At 54.1% G+C, this 15,125-nt stretch overlaps 1 pseudogene; it reads left to right on the top strand.

Moving 5' to 3' along the window:
• Positions 1–1,229: 1,229 nt before the first annotated feature.
• On the top strand, positions 1,230–3,506 carry LOC146763904 (uncharacterized; annotated as a pseudogene).
• The last annotated feature ends 11,619 nt before the right edge of the window (positions 3,507–15,125 follow it).

Genomic DNA, 15,125 nt, shown 5'->3' with positions numbered 1-15,125 from the left:
AGTTCCCATCCTGCCACTCCCCCCGCTCCTGGCCACGCCCCTTCCGCCCCGCCCCCCGGTTCCCACGCTCCGACTTCCGGTTCCCACGGTATCGGTTCCGGAAGGGGGAGGCGTGGGAACCCGGAACCCTCTCCAACCCTTCCGGCCTTCTCTGCCGCGCCGGTCGTCTATACACCGCGGCAGGGGGCCGGGCCCCTCGCACAGTGGTCCCCCATCCCGCAGCATGTCATCAAGGAGCTCTGCAAGGCTCAGAGGGAGTTTGGCCGCGAAAGCGAATATTTTCGGGGGTTGCTGAAAGCAACCTTTTCCGCGGCCGAATATGTCCCCGCAGACATTCGGACCCTCATATCATGTCTCATCTCACATGGTGAGTTCCTGATATGGGAGTCTGAATGGAAGCGGGAGATCAGGGATGTTCTCCCTGACCTCTGGGCCTCTGCAGAGACCTCCAGGGATGGGGATGGGGCAGTTATATCCCTCGACCACCTGTGCGGGGAGGGGGATTGGAAGGAAGGGGGCAAACAGGCCGAGAAAATCCCACGGGCCGCACTGCAGGTCAGTGCGAGGGCGGCGGAAAAGGCGCTGGTCACTTTACGATCGCGCGGGGCGGCCATTGACTTCTTATCTATTAAGCAGGGACCAATCGAGCCATTCGTGACCTTCGTGGACCGCCTGCACAGGGTGATGGAGGCTCAGGTTCCGGATGAGCGCTTGAGGGAGGGGATGCTTGCCACAGTGGCCAAGCAGAACGCGAATGAGCCCTGTCGGCAGGCAATCCTCAGCCTCCCTCTCGAACCTGAGCCCACCCTGCAGGCGATGTTGCAGGTCTGTGCAAGGAAGGTCACGGTCCCTGCAGAGGATCCGCGGAGGACCCCTCAACCACCATCAAGGAGGGTGTCCTTCGCCGCCGCCCCGACGCCGCCAGCCACACCATCAGCTAACCGCCGTCCGCCAGGAGCGTCTCCGAGAGGACCCCCGCAACCTGAAAAGTGTCACCTCTGCGGGCAGGGGGGACACTGGGCCATCAAGTGTCCCCTGAGGGAGGATTTTCTGAACTTTAAGCAGCAGCAGGGGAGGTCTACCCCCAACTTGGGGGCTAGACCAAAAAACTGATTCAGGAGCGCAGTCCCTCCCTGCGCGTTGATAGAAGTGAGGTGGGGAAAATAACACCGGAAGAGGGGAGGGACAACACCAACTTTTGCACCCCACCTGAGGACTTTTTTTTACAGGACATGACAACCAAACACCGGACGAACGAACCAGCCTATATGAGGGAGGACGTGGAATTCATTTCCACTGCTTGGCTGGGTCGAGACCCAACCCAGCCCAAGCCAATACTTAACACCAGCTCCAATTTCTCCCCATATAGGTTGGCCCTGACTGACGCTCTGCATCTGCGAGACGATCATTGGCATTTTGTCACCGTCAACACTGACGACCCAGGGACCTGGAGGAACATCCGCAGTAAGTACATCGTCCTTGGGGACACAAAATACACGCCATTGGACATTACCATTGCTCCCTGTGTGACATCAAGGGACCCTGACCAAGTGGTTTTGTGGCTGCATTGCTCCCACCCTCCGGCTTTCCTTCCCAAGGGCCAAATCATCGCCCAACCAATTCCAATATCTGGGCCACCGGTGCACCCTGAAGATTTGTGGCGAAAGTCTGCCAAACAGGATTATCAGGTGTGCCGGGCCCAGGTCATCGGGAAGGAAAGGCCGAAGTTGGGTTGCTACATGTGGAAGGGCCAGGAGTTCAAGCACATCAATGGACTCCTGGACACAGGGGCAGACATCACAGTCATTCCCGAGCGGGATTGGCCGTCGCGTTGGGAGCTGCAGAACGTGGCGGGAAAAATTCAAGGAGTAGGGGGCACCCAATTGGCAAAACAATCGAAAAAACATCGTCAAAATCGAGGGGCCGAATGGGCAATCGGCATATCTACGCCCATTCGTTTTAGACTATACAGAGCCCTTGTGGGGGAGAGACCTGATGGCCCAATGGGGGGTCACAATTGACATACCGACCCCCCAGGTTTTTCGGGCAGCGACCATTGAGGAGCGTCCCACCCAAAAACTAAATTGGCTGACAGATACTCCAGTGTGGGTGGAGCAATGGCCGCTAAATAAACAGAAATTAAAAGCGCTCCGGGAGCTCGTGGAAGAGCAATTGGCCAAAGGGAATATCCAAGAGACTACGTCTCCTTGGAATTCCCCCGTCTTTGTCCTCAAAAAACCGGGCAAAGATGAGTGGCGGCTTCTTCACGACCTCCGTTCCATCAACGCAGTCATTGAAGATATGGGCTCTCCCCAACCTGGGATGCCGTCCCCGGCGATGTTACCCCAAAATTGGAATTTGGCCATCATCGACATCAAGAATTGCTTCTTCCAAATTCCCCTACATCCTGATGACGCGCCGCGGTTTGCCTTCTCGGTTCCCTCCATCAACCGAGAAGCCCCAATGAAGAGGTACCATTGGAAAGTACTTCCTCAGGGCATGAAAAACAGCCCAAGTATTTGCCAATGGTACGTCTCTTCATTGCTGTCCCCTGTGCGTGCAGCCACAACTGGCGTGATCATCCACCACTATATGGATGACATTTTGATTTGTGCCCCCAATGACGATCTGCTTACACACGCGCTTGAACTGACAACCAGTGCGTTGGTTGCTGCAGGGTTCGAGCTGCGCAAGGACAAAATTCAAAAGATGCCGCCCTGGAGATACCTGGGTTTGGAGATTACCAAGCGGACCATTGTGCCGCAAAAATTGGCGATCAAAAACACAATTCGAAACCTTGCAGACGTCCAGCAGCTGTGTGGGTCTTTGAATTGGGTGAGACCCTGGTTAGGTATTTCCAACGAAGACCTAGCCCCTCTTTTCAATTTATTGAAAGGGGGGGATGAGCCTAGTTCTCCCAGGGAGCTCACCCCAGAGGCCGAAGCGGCTTTAGAGAGGGTCCAGGAGGCCATGTCTGCCAGGCAGGCCCACAGATGTGATCCGGGCCTGCCTGTGGTGGTGTGTTTTCATATTTTATGTACGGTTTTTATATATTTGTACCTCCCCAATGGTTTGTCCCAGTTTCCCCCTATTACCCAGTTGGTACATCCTTTTGTTCTGTTTTCCCGCCTGGTCCTCCCTTCCCGCCTTTCCAGTACCCATCCATCAACCTGGAAAGTGCTGAGTCACTCCCCTATCCCCTCCCAGGTGCCTTGTCCGTCACTCGGTGTTCCTTCCCCTCTATCCAGAAACTTCTCCTCAGGGCACCGAGTGATTGGGCGAGGGCCTGGGGCCACTCCCATGCCCCTTCCCCATTGGACCAGGTCGGATCACCCCATCCCGGAGCCACTCCCTTCCCTGTTCCCCATTGGTTCTCCCCTCATGATCCACCCCGCCCATAACCCATAAAAGGTTCATGTTAAGCCCAGCCCAGGGTTCCAGTTGGCTGGCACCCCTTCTGTGCGTTTGGCCCCGTTGGCCTTCAATAAAGAAGATTCAGCCCCCAACTGGATCCGCCTTTCCTTCCAACTGACGAGGCTTGCCAGTGCCTTCCCGTGAACCCACAAAGGCACCCTCCAAACCCTGTTAAGGAGCAGCGGGGGGTGCCCCCACTGCCCACTCTCGCCCCAAGGAGAGCTAGCCGGGGCTAGAGAGATCAAGGGTCTGGGACGGGAGCGCGGCAGTTGGCGCCCAACGTGGGGCCCCGTTTTTAGGCGCTGGACCCCTCGTCAGAGGATTTTAGGGTCCTCGGGACCTGAAGATTTTGTCCTCGTGGCCGTCAGCTACCCCCGGTGGGAGCAGACCCGCGTTTTAGTGGGCGGCGCTCCCGGGGGACGGATCCGGCAGCTCCAGACAGCACCGCTGGAGTCGGCTCCCCCTCGTCGGTGAGATACAGTGGGATTTTTCGTTTCTGTCCTTCCCTTGGGGATCCCTTGGTTTCTCTTTATTTGGGCTCCCCCGGCACTCCCCTATCCTTCCCGGTTGAGGGTTTATTCCCTCTTTGGTTGGGTTTTCTTTTTCCCCTGGGGTGGGGAAAGAATCCCTTTTCTTTGGTGCCTCCCTTCCCGGGCGGGAGGTTGAAGGCTTAGGGAGAGAGCGGGAGGGACAGTCTTCTCCTTTTAGTTGTTAATTTTCCCCACTGTACGCTCTGAGGCACATTTTCCAACAGACAGTATGGGTGCTAAACTGTCCGTGCCTCAGAAAGGCTTATATACCCAAGTTGTGGGCATCCTGTTAATGGGGGGGGTGAAAGTTAAAAAATCTGAGATAAAAAAGTTTGTCCGGTGGCTGTCTCAGGTTTTCCCCAACGTTTCGGCAGCTAAATTATATCAGATCCCCTTTTGGGATCAGGTAGGGAGAGAGATCTTGCGACAGCAGGATCTTTCTCTCTCCAAATTTACTCTATTGGCTTTACAAATTAGAGATATTATTAAGAATCATTATGAAAGCCTGCCACAGCCAGCCGAGGACAAACCGGTCCCCAGTTCTGCGGCTAGCGCGAAAAATCCTACTCCTCTTCCCTCTCCCTCTTCCCTAAAGTCGGGCATTCTCAGACAGTCATCCCGGCGTCGTCCGCAGGCAGAATCTGGGCTCTCTGAGAATGTCCTAGACTCCCCGCGGGGCAGTGCAGGCACTGCCCGTGCTTCTACCCTTTCCCCTTCTTCCCCGCAATGTACAGCCCTGTCCCGTAAGAGTTCTGTTCGTTTTAGAGTGCCCCAAAACCCTGAAAATCCCTCATCTCCCCTTTCTCCCCGAGTCCCACAAAATGGCTCCCCTTCTCCCTCCCTCCTCAGGGCACAAGATGGCGGAGACCGCATGGTTTTTCCCGCCACTTGTGCCTCTTCTTCTTCCCACAACCCCTTTCTTCCCGCCTCCCGAAGCTCCGCCCCTTCCCCGGACCTTCCCGCCCATGTCCCTCCTCCACCCTACCCTAACCACACCCCCTGTAATGCGGGGTTCACCCCGCCCCTCAGCTCCACCCCCGGGGAGGGAAACTCCCACCAGGCCACTCCCTCCGCCCCTTGCCACGCCTCTTCCGCTCCGCCCCCTGGTTCCCACGACCTCACTTCCGGTTCCCACGCCATCGGTTCCGGAAGGGGAGAGCATGGGAACCCTGATTCATCCCAACCCCCACCTGCCTTCTCAGCCGCGCCAGTCACCTATACCCCGCGGCGGGGGGGCAGGCCCCTAGCACAATGGTCCCCCATCTCTCAACAAACAATCAAGGAGCTCTGCAAGGCTCAGAAGGAGTTCGGCAGAGAGAGCGAGTATTTCAGGGGTTTGCTGAAAGCAACCCTCTCCTCTGCCGAACATGTCCCCGCTGACATTCGGACTCTCTTCTCCTGTTTGATAACCCATGGAGAGTTTCTCATCTGGGAGTCCGAGTGGAAGCGGGAGATTCGGGAAGTTTTACCCGACCTCTGGGCCAGTGCAGACAGCTCCAGAGATGAGGATGGGGCGGTGATATCTTTGGACCATCTGTGCGGGGAGGGGGATTGGCAACAGGGGGGGAAGCAAGCGGAGAAAATCCCGCGGGAGGCGTTGCAAATTAGCACCAGGGCGGCGGAAAAAGCATTGCTGAAATTAAGACCTAGTGGAACGGCTGTTGACTTTTTATCTATTAAACAGGGACCGTGTGAGCCATTTGTTACCTTTGTCGATAGGCTCCACCGCGCAATGGAGGCTCAGGTCCCGGATGAGAGGCTGAGGGAAGGAATGCTCGCCACGGTGGCGAAGCAAAACGCCAATGAAGCATGCCGACAAGCGATCCTCAGCCTCCCCTTGGAACCTGAGCCGACCTTGCAGAATATGTTACAGGTCTGCGCCAAGAAGGTGACGGTTCCTGCCCCGGACACGCAAAGGGCCCCCCGAACACCAGCCAGGAGGGTAGCCTTTGCGGAAGCTGTGACGCCTCCAGCCACGCCATCCTCGGACCGCCGCCCCCCAGGGGCACCCCCGAGGGGATTCCAACAGCAGCAGGCCTGCAATCTATGCAGGCAGAGGGGTCATTGGGCTTCTCGATGCCCAATGAGAGAAGAATTCATTAAATTCCAGCAGCAGCAACAGGGGAGGAGTGCCCCCAACCTTGGGGGGAAACAAAAAAACTAGGAGGTCAGCGCAGTCCCTCCCTGCGCAAAGACACAAATGTGGTGGGTTCCCTAACAACTGAGGAGGGGAGGGACAATTGTGATCAAAGCCCACCTGAGGACTTTTCACCGGACGTGACACATCAGACTACGGCGGACAAACCAGCCTATATGCGGGAGGATGTTGATTTTATCCCTGCCGCTTGGCTTGGCCGGGACCCCGACCATCCCAAGCCGGTCCTTAACACCTCTTCCGGTTTCTCCCCATATAGGTTGGCCCTGACTGAGGCTCTGTATCTGAAGGACGACGACTGGCATTTCATCACAGTCGACACAAGGGACCCAGGAACCTGGAGGAACATCCGCAGTAAGTATATCGTTCTTGGGGACACAAAATTCACGCCACTCGACATTACCATCGCACCCTGTCTAACATCTAGAGATCCCGAACAATTGGTTTTGTGGCTGCACTGCTCCCATCCTCCGGTCTTCCTTCCCAAGGGCCAAATCATCGCCCAAGCCATTCCGATCTCTGGGCCTCCGGTACACCCGGAGGACTTGTGGAAAAAATCAGCAAAGAAAGATTACCAGGTGTGCCAGGCCCAGGTCATTGGGAAGGAAAGACCAAAGTTATCCTGTTACATGAGGAAGGATGGGGAGTTCAAACATCTTAACGGACTCCTGGACACAGGGGCAGACGTGACGGTCATCCCCGAGCGGGATTGGCCGTCACGATGGGAATTGCAAAACGTGGCGGGAAAAATTCAAGGTGTAGGGGGTTCTCAATTGGCCAAACAGTCTAAAAACATCGTAAAATTTGAGGGGCCGAATGGGCAATCGGCCTATTTACGCCCGTTCGTTTTAGATTATACGGAACCCTTGTGGGGGAGAGACCTGATGGCCCAATGGGGGGTCACAATTGACATCCCGACCCCTCAGGTTTTTCGGGCAGCGGTCACTGAGGAGCGTCCTACCCAGAAGCTAAATTGGCTCACAGACACACCAGTATGGGTAGAGCAGTGGCCGCTCAATAAGCAGAAATTGAAAGCGCTCCGGGAGCTCGTGAAGGAGCAACTTGCCAAAGGGAACATCCAAGAAACGACATCCCCTTGGAATTCCCCCGTCTTTGTCTTGAAAAAACCAGGCAAAGACGAGTGGCGCCTCCTCCACGACCTCCGTGCAATAAACAATGTCATCGAAGATATGGGTCCTCTCCAACCAGGGATGCCGTCCCCTACGATGTTGCCCGAAAATTGGGAATTGGCGGTAATCGATATAAAGAACTGTTTCTTCCAAATTCCCCTGCACCCTGATGACGCGCCACGGTTCGCCTTCTCGGTTCCCTCCATCAACCGAGAAGCCCCAATGGAGAGATACCACTGGAAAGTACTTCCTCAGGGCATGAAGAACAGCCCAAGTATCTGCCAGTGGTACGTCTCTTCATTGCTGTCCCCTGTGCGTGCAGCCACCGAGGGCGTGATCATCCAACATTATATGGATGATATTCTAATTTGTGCCCCCAACGGCGATTTACTTACACACGCGCTTGAACTGACAACCAATGTGTTGGTTGCTGTAGGGTTCGAGCTGCGAGAAGATAAAATTCAAAAGATGCCACCCTGGAAGTACCTGGGCTTGGAAATAAACAAGCGGACCATTGTTCCGCAAAAATTGGCTATCAGGAATTCAATTCGAAACCTAGCAGACGTACAGCAGCTGTGTGGGTCATTAAACTGGGTGAGACCCTGGTTAGGTATTAACAACGAAGACCTAGCCCCCCTTTTCGATTTATTGAAAGGGGGGGACGAGCCTAGTTCTCCCAGGGAGCTCACCCCAGAGGCCAAAGCAGCTCTGCAGAGGGTCCAGGAGGCGATGTCTGCCAGGCAGGCCCACAGGTGTAATCCGGGCCTGCCCTTCAAATTCATCATACTGGGCAGACTGCCGCACCTCCATGGAGTCATTTTCCAGTGGACAGACACCCTGGAGAAGGGCAAGGATCATGACAAAAGGGACCCACTCTCCATCATAGAGTGGGTATTCCTGAGTCACTCTAGATCCAAAAGAATGACGCAGCCACAAGAGCTGGTGGCAGAACTGATCCGCAAAGCTAGAATGCGGATCCGGGAGTTGGCAGGGTGTGACTTTGAATGCATTCATATTCCTTTACAATTGGAATCGGGCCACTTTACAAAGGCAATGTTGGAACACCTGCTGCAATCAAACGAATTGTTGCAGTTTGCACTAGACAGCTACACCGGGAAAATTTCTGTTTTGAGACCGGCCCACAAAATTTTCGATTCAGATGTTCAATTCGCATTATCAACAAAACAAATTCAGAGTAAAAAACCCTTAAAGGCTCTGACAGTTTTCACAGACGCGTCCGGAGGGTCCCACAAGTCAGTAGTGACTTGGAAAGATCCTCAAACTCAGCGGTGGGAGGCAGATGTTGTTGAGGTGGAAGGATCCCCTCAGGTAGCTGAGTTGGCCGCAGTCGTCAGAGCTTTTGAGCGGTTCTCTGAACCTTTCAATTTGGTTACTGATTCGGCCTACGTAGCAGGTGTAGTGTCTAGAGCACAGGATGCCATCCTGCAGGGTGTTTCCAACGATGCCCTCAATAGGTTGCTCTCCAGGCTGATAAAGCTAGTCTCCCACCGAGAGCAACCATTCTATGTGATGCATATCAGGTCACACACCGACCTGCCGGGGTTTTTGGCCGAGGGCAATCGGCGTGCCGATTCCCTCGCTGCTGCCCCCGCTCAGCTGGCGCCACTCCCAGACAAATTCCAACAAGCCAAGATCAGCCACCAGCTCTACCATCAGAATGCGCCTGGTCTGGTCCGGCAGTTCCATCTAACCCGAGACCAGGCCAAGGCCATTGTGGCCACATGCCCGTCCTGTAAGTCGCTCCCCCTACCATCGGTGAGCGCAGGGGCTAATCCCAGGGGTCTGAGGTCCTGTGAGGTGTGGCAGATGGACGTCACTCACATCCCCTCCTTCGGGAGGATGAAGTACGTCCACATCTCCGTGGATACCTTCTCCGGAGCAGTTTTCGCCTCTGCCCACACAGGGGAGAAGGCCAAAGATGTAGAAAAACATCTAATACAGGCCTTCTCTATGCTGGGCATCCCAAAACAAATAAAAACCGATAACGCCCCCGGGTACACCTCCAGGGAGCTCGCAGGCTTCCTACAGCAATGGGGAATAGAACATAAAACCGGCATCGCCTATTCCCCATCAGGTCAAGCCGTGGTGGAGAGGACTCATCAGAACATCAAAAGGATGTTGAAACAACAGCGCGCAGCATCGAAAAATGAGTCCCCCCAGGTTCAACTATCACGGGCCCTTTTCACCTTGAATTTCCTTAATTGTTCTTTTGAATGCCTCAACCCTCCCATCGTGAGGCATTTCAACTCCTCAGAACAGAGCCAGGTCAGGGAAAGGCCGCCAGTTCTCATCAAAGATCCTGAGACCTGGCGGCAGGAGGGACCCTATGACTTAGTCACCTGGGGACGGGGATACGCTTGCGTATCCACGCCCTCAGGCCTGAGATGGGTCCCTTCCAAATTTGTCCGGCCGTATGTCCCCAAAGTCCAAAAACGCGAGCCAGATGGTCCTCAGGTTGGGCACGCCGCCCTCCGGCGGCGGAGAAGGTCCCTTTCCCCCATTCCCAAGGCTCCCGAGCCCCTCTCACCTAGTCCCCCCTTACCTCTTTGTGGCTCCGCAGAGTCCCTATTCCTTTACCATATAGACCTCCCCAAATTTGATTATTAATTTGTGTTTTAGTTATTTTCCAGACACGCGCACCACCAGACCACCCAGCATGCTTCCATCTCTAAGCCTCATCCTTCTGGGCCTCACCATCGCCCCGAGACCCCTGCAAGCCTGGATCGTACCACAGCCGCCAGCAAATGTTTGGACCACCCTTGCCAAATCCCTTAATCAAGACCATTTATGTTTATCCACTACCTCTGCTGCCAACCCCTTTCTGTCCTGTCTCGTGGGGATCCCATACCCTATAATTAAGTTTCCTTTCACCCTCCCTTTAAACCCCTCCGCCCTCCACATAAAAAATGACACCAACCCGTTTATCTCCCAACCCCTAAACCCACCAGATGCGTGGAGGGCGTGGGTCAGAACCTTCCCGGTTATGGCAAAAGAGCCCGAAGAACTTGAACTACTCGGCTCTTCCCTTGCCTATACCTGCTTCCGTTTCCTTGATTATAACCCATATGTCCATCCCAAAAGAATAATCAAACAAACAATCACAGAATACCAAGATAAAAACTGGTGCAAAAAAGTGATCTATATCTCAGACTTTTCAACCCCTGACAACAAGCCCCATTCCCTTCCTAAGGGTGTGTTTTTAATTTGTGGAAATCAAGCTTGGGCAGGCATCCCCCCTCACCTGGTCGGAGGGCCATGCGCATTCGGACAGCTGAGCTTGTTTACACCCAACAAAACTCACATAGCACATTGGAAACAACTAAATCAAACAGGTCAATTGGCTCGCCAAAAAAGAGATACTGGGCTCACAGATTGGGACGAAAATTGTAATGATGAGGTCACCCATTGGGCAAAAGCAAAGAGCGTTGCTACCATTGCATTTTTACCATGGATAGGAATCGCTCAAGCATTCAACGAATTGGCTGGTCTTGAATGCTGGGTAGCTAAACAAGCCAACCTTACGTCAGCTGCTCTAAGCAACCTCCTAGCAGATGAGGAAGTCACGAGACAGGCAACCCTTCAAAACCGAGCCGCAATCGATTTTCTTTTGTTATTACATAACCATAAATGTGAAGAATTTGCTGGCCTCTGTTGTATGAATTTAAGTTCCAGAGCAGAAGACGTCCGCATCTCCATCAGTAAGATGCAGGACATGATCCATCATCTAAAGAAGGAATCTGCAGGGTGGTTGGACTCTCTTCTAGAAGGATGGGGGTTTTCCGGGTGGATCAAATCCATCATGCAAACTGGATTAATGCTGCTGTTGGGACTCGTCGCCCTTGTCATCGGCTTTGGCGTGATCAAAAAACTGTTGTTAAAAGCCATAAATTCTACCATCAGCATCAATCATGCCACGCTGACCGAGCCATATGAACTAAAACCCCTCGCCAAGGAAGAACAGCAAGAAGAAAATCTCTCCGAAGGAGAAAGCGTATGGTTCGAAGACGAGACCATGAACTGTGAAACCCCCAGTTAAAAACTTATTTTTTACTCTCCTCCCGTTCTTTTCTTTTTAAACAAAAAAGGGGGAGATGTGGTGGTGTGTTTTCATATTTTATGTACGGTTTTTATATATTTGTACCTCCCCAATGGTTTGTCCCAGTTTCCCCCTATTACCCAGTTGGTACATCCTTTTGTTCTGTTTTCCCGCCTGGTCCTCCCTTCCCGCCTTTCCAGTACCCATCCATCAACCTGGAAAGTGCTGAGTCACTCCCCTATCCCCTCCCAGGTGCCTTGTCCGTCACTCGGTGTTCCTTCCCCTCTATCCAGAAACTTCTCCTCAGGGCACCGAGTGATTGGGCGAGGGCCTGGGGCCACTCCCATGCCCCTTCCCCATTGGACCAGGTCGGATCACCCCATCCCGGAGCCACTCCCTTCCCTGTTCCCCATTGGTTCTCCCCTCATGATCCACCCCGCCCATAACCCATAAAAGGTTCATGTTAAGCCCAGCCCAGGGTTCCAGTTGGCTGGCACCCCTTCTGTGCGTTTGGCCCCGTTGGCCTTCAATAAAGAAGATTCAGCCCCCAACTGGATCCGCCTTTCCTTCCAACTGACGAGGCTTGCCAGCGCCTTCCCGTGAACCCACAAAGGCACCCTCCAAACCCTGTTAAGGAGCAGCGGGGGGTGCCCCCACTGCCCACTCTCGCCCCAAGGAGAGCTAGCCGGGGCTAGAGAGATCGAGGGTCTGGGACGGGAGCGCGGCACCTGCCCTTCAAATTCATCATCATGGGCAGACTGCCACACCTCCATGGCATCATCTTTCAATGGATGGAGACCCTGGAAAAGGGCACGGACCAAGGCAAAAGGGACCCCCTCTTAATCATAGAGTGGGTGTTCCTGAGCCACACCAGGTCCAAAAGATTAACCAAGCCACAGGAACTGGTGGCGGAACTGATCCGCAAAGCGAGGATGCGGATCCGGGAGCTGGCAGGCGAGGACTTTAGGTGCATTTACATACCTCTAAAGTTGGAATCAGGCCATTTCACCAAGGCCATGTTGGAACACCTGCTGCGAGAGAATGAATCCTTGCAGTTTGCTTTAGATAGCTACACGGGCGAAATTTCTGTTTTGAGACCGGCCCACAAAATTTTCGATTCGGATGTCCAATTTGAGCTCAAAGTAACTCGGATTCAGAGCAAAAAACCCCTAAAGGCTCTGACAGTTTTTACTGACGCGTCCGGAGGTTCCCACAAGTCAGTAGTAACTTGGAAGGATCCTCAGACTCAGCGGTGGGAGTCTGATGTCGCTGTGGTGGAGGGATCCCCACAGCTAGCTGAGTTGGCCGCAGTCGTCAGGGCTTTTGAGAGGTTCTCTGAACCCTTCAATTTGGTCACAGATTCGGCGTATGTAGCGGGTGTAGTATCTAGGGCACAGGATGCAATCCTGCAAGGTGTTTCCAATGAGGCCCTCAATGAGTTGCTCTCAAAGCTGGTTAGGCTAATCTCCCACCGAGAGCAACCCTTTTATGTAATGCACATAAGGTCCCACACCGACTTGCCGGGGTTCTTGGCCGAGGGTAATCGGCGTGCCGATGCTCTCGCAGCCGCCCCCGTGCAGCTGGCGCCACTCCCGGAGAAGTTCCAGCAGGCCAAGCTCAGCCACCAGTTCCACCATCAGAATGCGCCTGGTCTGGTCCGGGAATTCCACCTGACCCGAGATCAGGCCAAGGCCATCGTGGCGACCTGCCCGTCCTGTAAGTCGCTCCCCTTACCATCGGTGAGCGCAGGGGCTAATCCCAGGGGACTCCAGTCCTGTGAGGTGTGGCAAATGGACGTTACTCATGTCCCTTCCTTCGGGAAGCAGAAGTACGTCCATGTCTCCGTGGATACCTACTCTGGGGCAGTTTTCGCCTCTGCCCACACCGGGGAGAAGGCAAAGGACGTTCAAAAACATCTAGTCCAAGCCTTCTCCATGCTGGGCGTCCCCAAATTAATCAAAACAGACAACGCCCCCGGGTACACCTCCAGGGAATTTGCCAGCTTCCTGCAGCAATGGGGAATAGAACACAAGACCGGCATCGCCTATTCCCCCTCAGGTCAAGCGGTGGTGGAAAGGACTCACCAAAACATCAAACGGATGCTGAAACAACAACTTTCAGCATCCAAGCATGAGTCCCCCCAGGTCCAGTTGGCGCGAGCCCTGTTTACTTTGAACTTTTTAAATTGTTCATTTGAGTGTCTCAATCCTCCCATCGTGAGACACTTCGGGGCATCAGAGCAGAGCAAGGTCAGGGAGAGGCCGCCAGTTCTCATTAAAGATCCGGAGACCTGGCGGCAGGAGGGACCCTATGACTTAGTCACCTGGGGACGGGGATACGCCTGCGTATCCACGCCCTCAGGCCTGAGATGGGTCCCTTCCAAGTTCGTCCGGCCCTACGTCCCTAAGAACTCGGACAAAAGGCCATCAAGTCCTCAGGTGGGGCACGCAGCCCTCCGCAGGCGGAGGAGGTCCCTTTCCCCCAGCTCTGAACCATTTTGTTATGACCTCCCGTTCCCCTTCCTAGGCTCCACGGAATCCCTCTTTCTTTGGAGGATGGACCTCCCTATTAATTTTAAGTATTAATTTTCGTTTCAGTTTATCTTTCAGAACCACGCCCACCACCACCGGTCCACCCAGCATGTCTCCATCGATTTGCCTCATCCTTCTGGGCCTCTCCATCGCCCCTCGTCTCCTGCATGCCTGGGTCGTGCCTCAGCCTCCCGCCAATGTGTGGACAACTCTCGCGAAATCTTTAAATCAGGACCACCTCTGTTTGTCCACCTCCTCCGCCGCCAATCCGTTTTTGTCTTGTCTCGTGGGGATCCCGTTTCCCCTAAAGAGCTTTCCCTTCACTTTACCTCCTAACGCCTCCGCTCCGCCCACTAAATCCAGGGCCAGGATTTTCTTCACCCATACCTTGAAGGAGGCTGAGCGCTGGAGAAAGTGGGTGAGAGCATTCCCCCTAATGAAAAAGGACCCCGAGGAATTGGAGCTGCTCGGGTCCTCCCTAGCTTACTACTGTATTCATTTTTACGTTTCTGACAATCCTTTTGCCCACCCTCAACATAAGATAGTCCAAACGATCCCCGAGTACCTAGCAAAAAACTGGTGTGATCAAGTCCTCCATGTTCCTGGTTTTTCCACCCCTGACCACCAACCCCACGCTCTCCCCAAAGGCGTTTTCCTAATCTGTGGTAATCGGGCGTGGGCAGGCATCCCCCCTCACCTGGTCGGAGGGCCGTGCACTTTTGGGCAGCTGAGCTTGTTTACACCCAACAAAACACAGATAGCTCATTGGAAACGACTAAATTCGACAGGTCAATTGGCACGCCAAAAAGGAGACACGGATCTCACCGAATTGGATGAAAATTGCAAAGATGAGGTTACCCATTGGTCCAAAACTAAGAGCGTGGTCACCACTGCATTTCTTCCGTGGTTGTCCATAGCTCAGGCATTCAATGAATTGGCCGGCCTTGAATGCTGGGTTGTAAAACAAGCCAACCTTACGTCAGCCGCCCTCAGCAACCTCCTTACAGATGAGGAGACAACGAGACAAGCAACCTTGCAGAATCGAGCGGCCATCGATTTTCTTTTATTGTTACACAACCATCGATGCGAGGAGTTTGCGGGACTCTGTTGTATGAACTTGTCATCTAAGGCTGAGGACGTCCGAGTTTCCATCTCAAGGATGCAGGAGATGATCCACCATATACAGAAGGAGTCCGCCGGATGGCTGGACTCCCTCTTTGAAGGATGGGGCCTCGCTGGGTGGATCCGTTCCCTGATTCAGACGGGCATCGTGCTGCTGCTGGGGCTCATCGCCTTCGCCGTGGGCTT

The sequence above is a fragment of the Lonchura striata genome, chromosome Z (assembly GCF_050655825.1).
Source record: "Lonchura striata isolate lonStrDom1 chromosome Z, ASM5065582v1, whole genome shotgun sequence".
NCBI lineage: Eukaryota > Metazoa > Chordata > Aves > Passeriformes > Estrildidae > Lonchura > Lonchura striata.
This window is presented reverse-complemented; position numbering and strand designations above follow the sequence as displayed.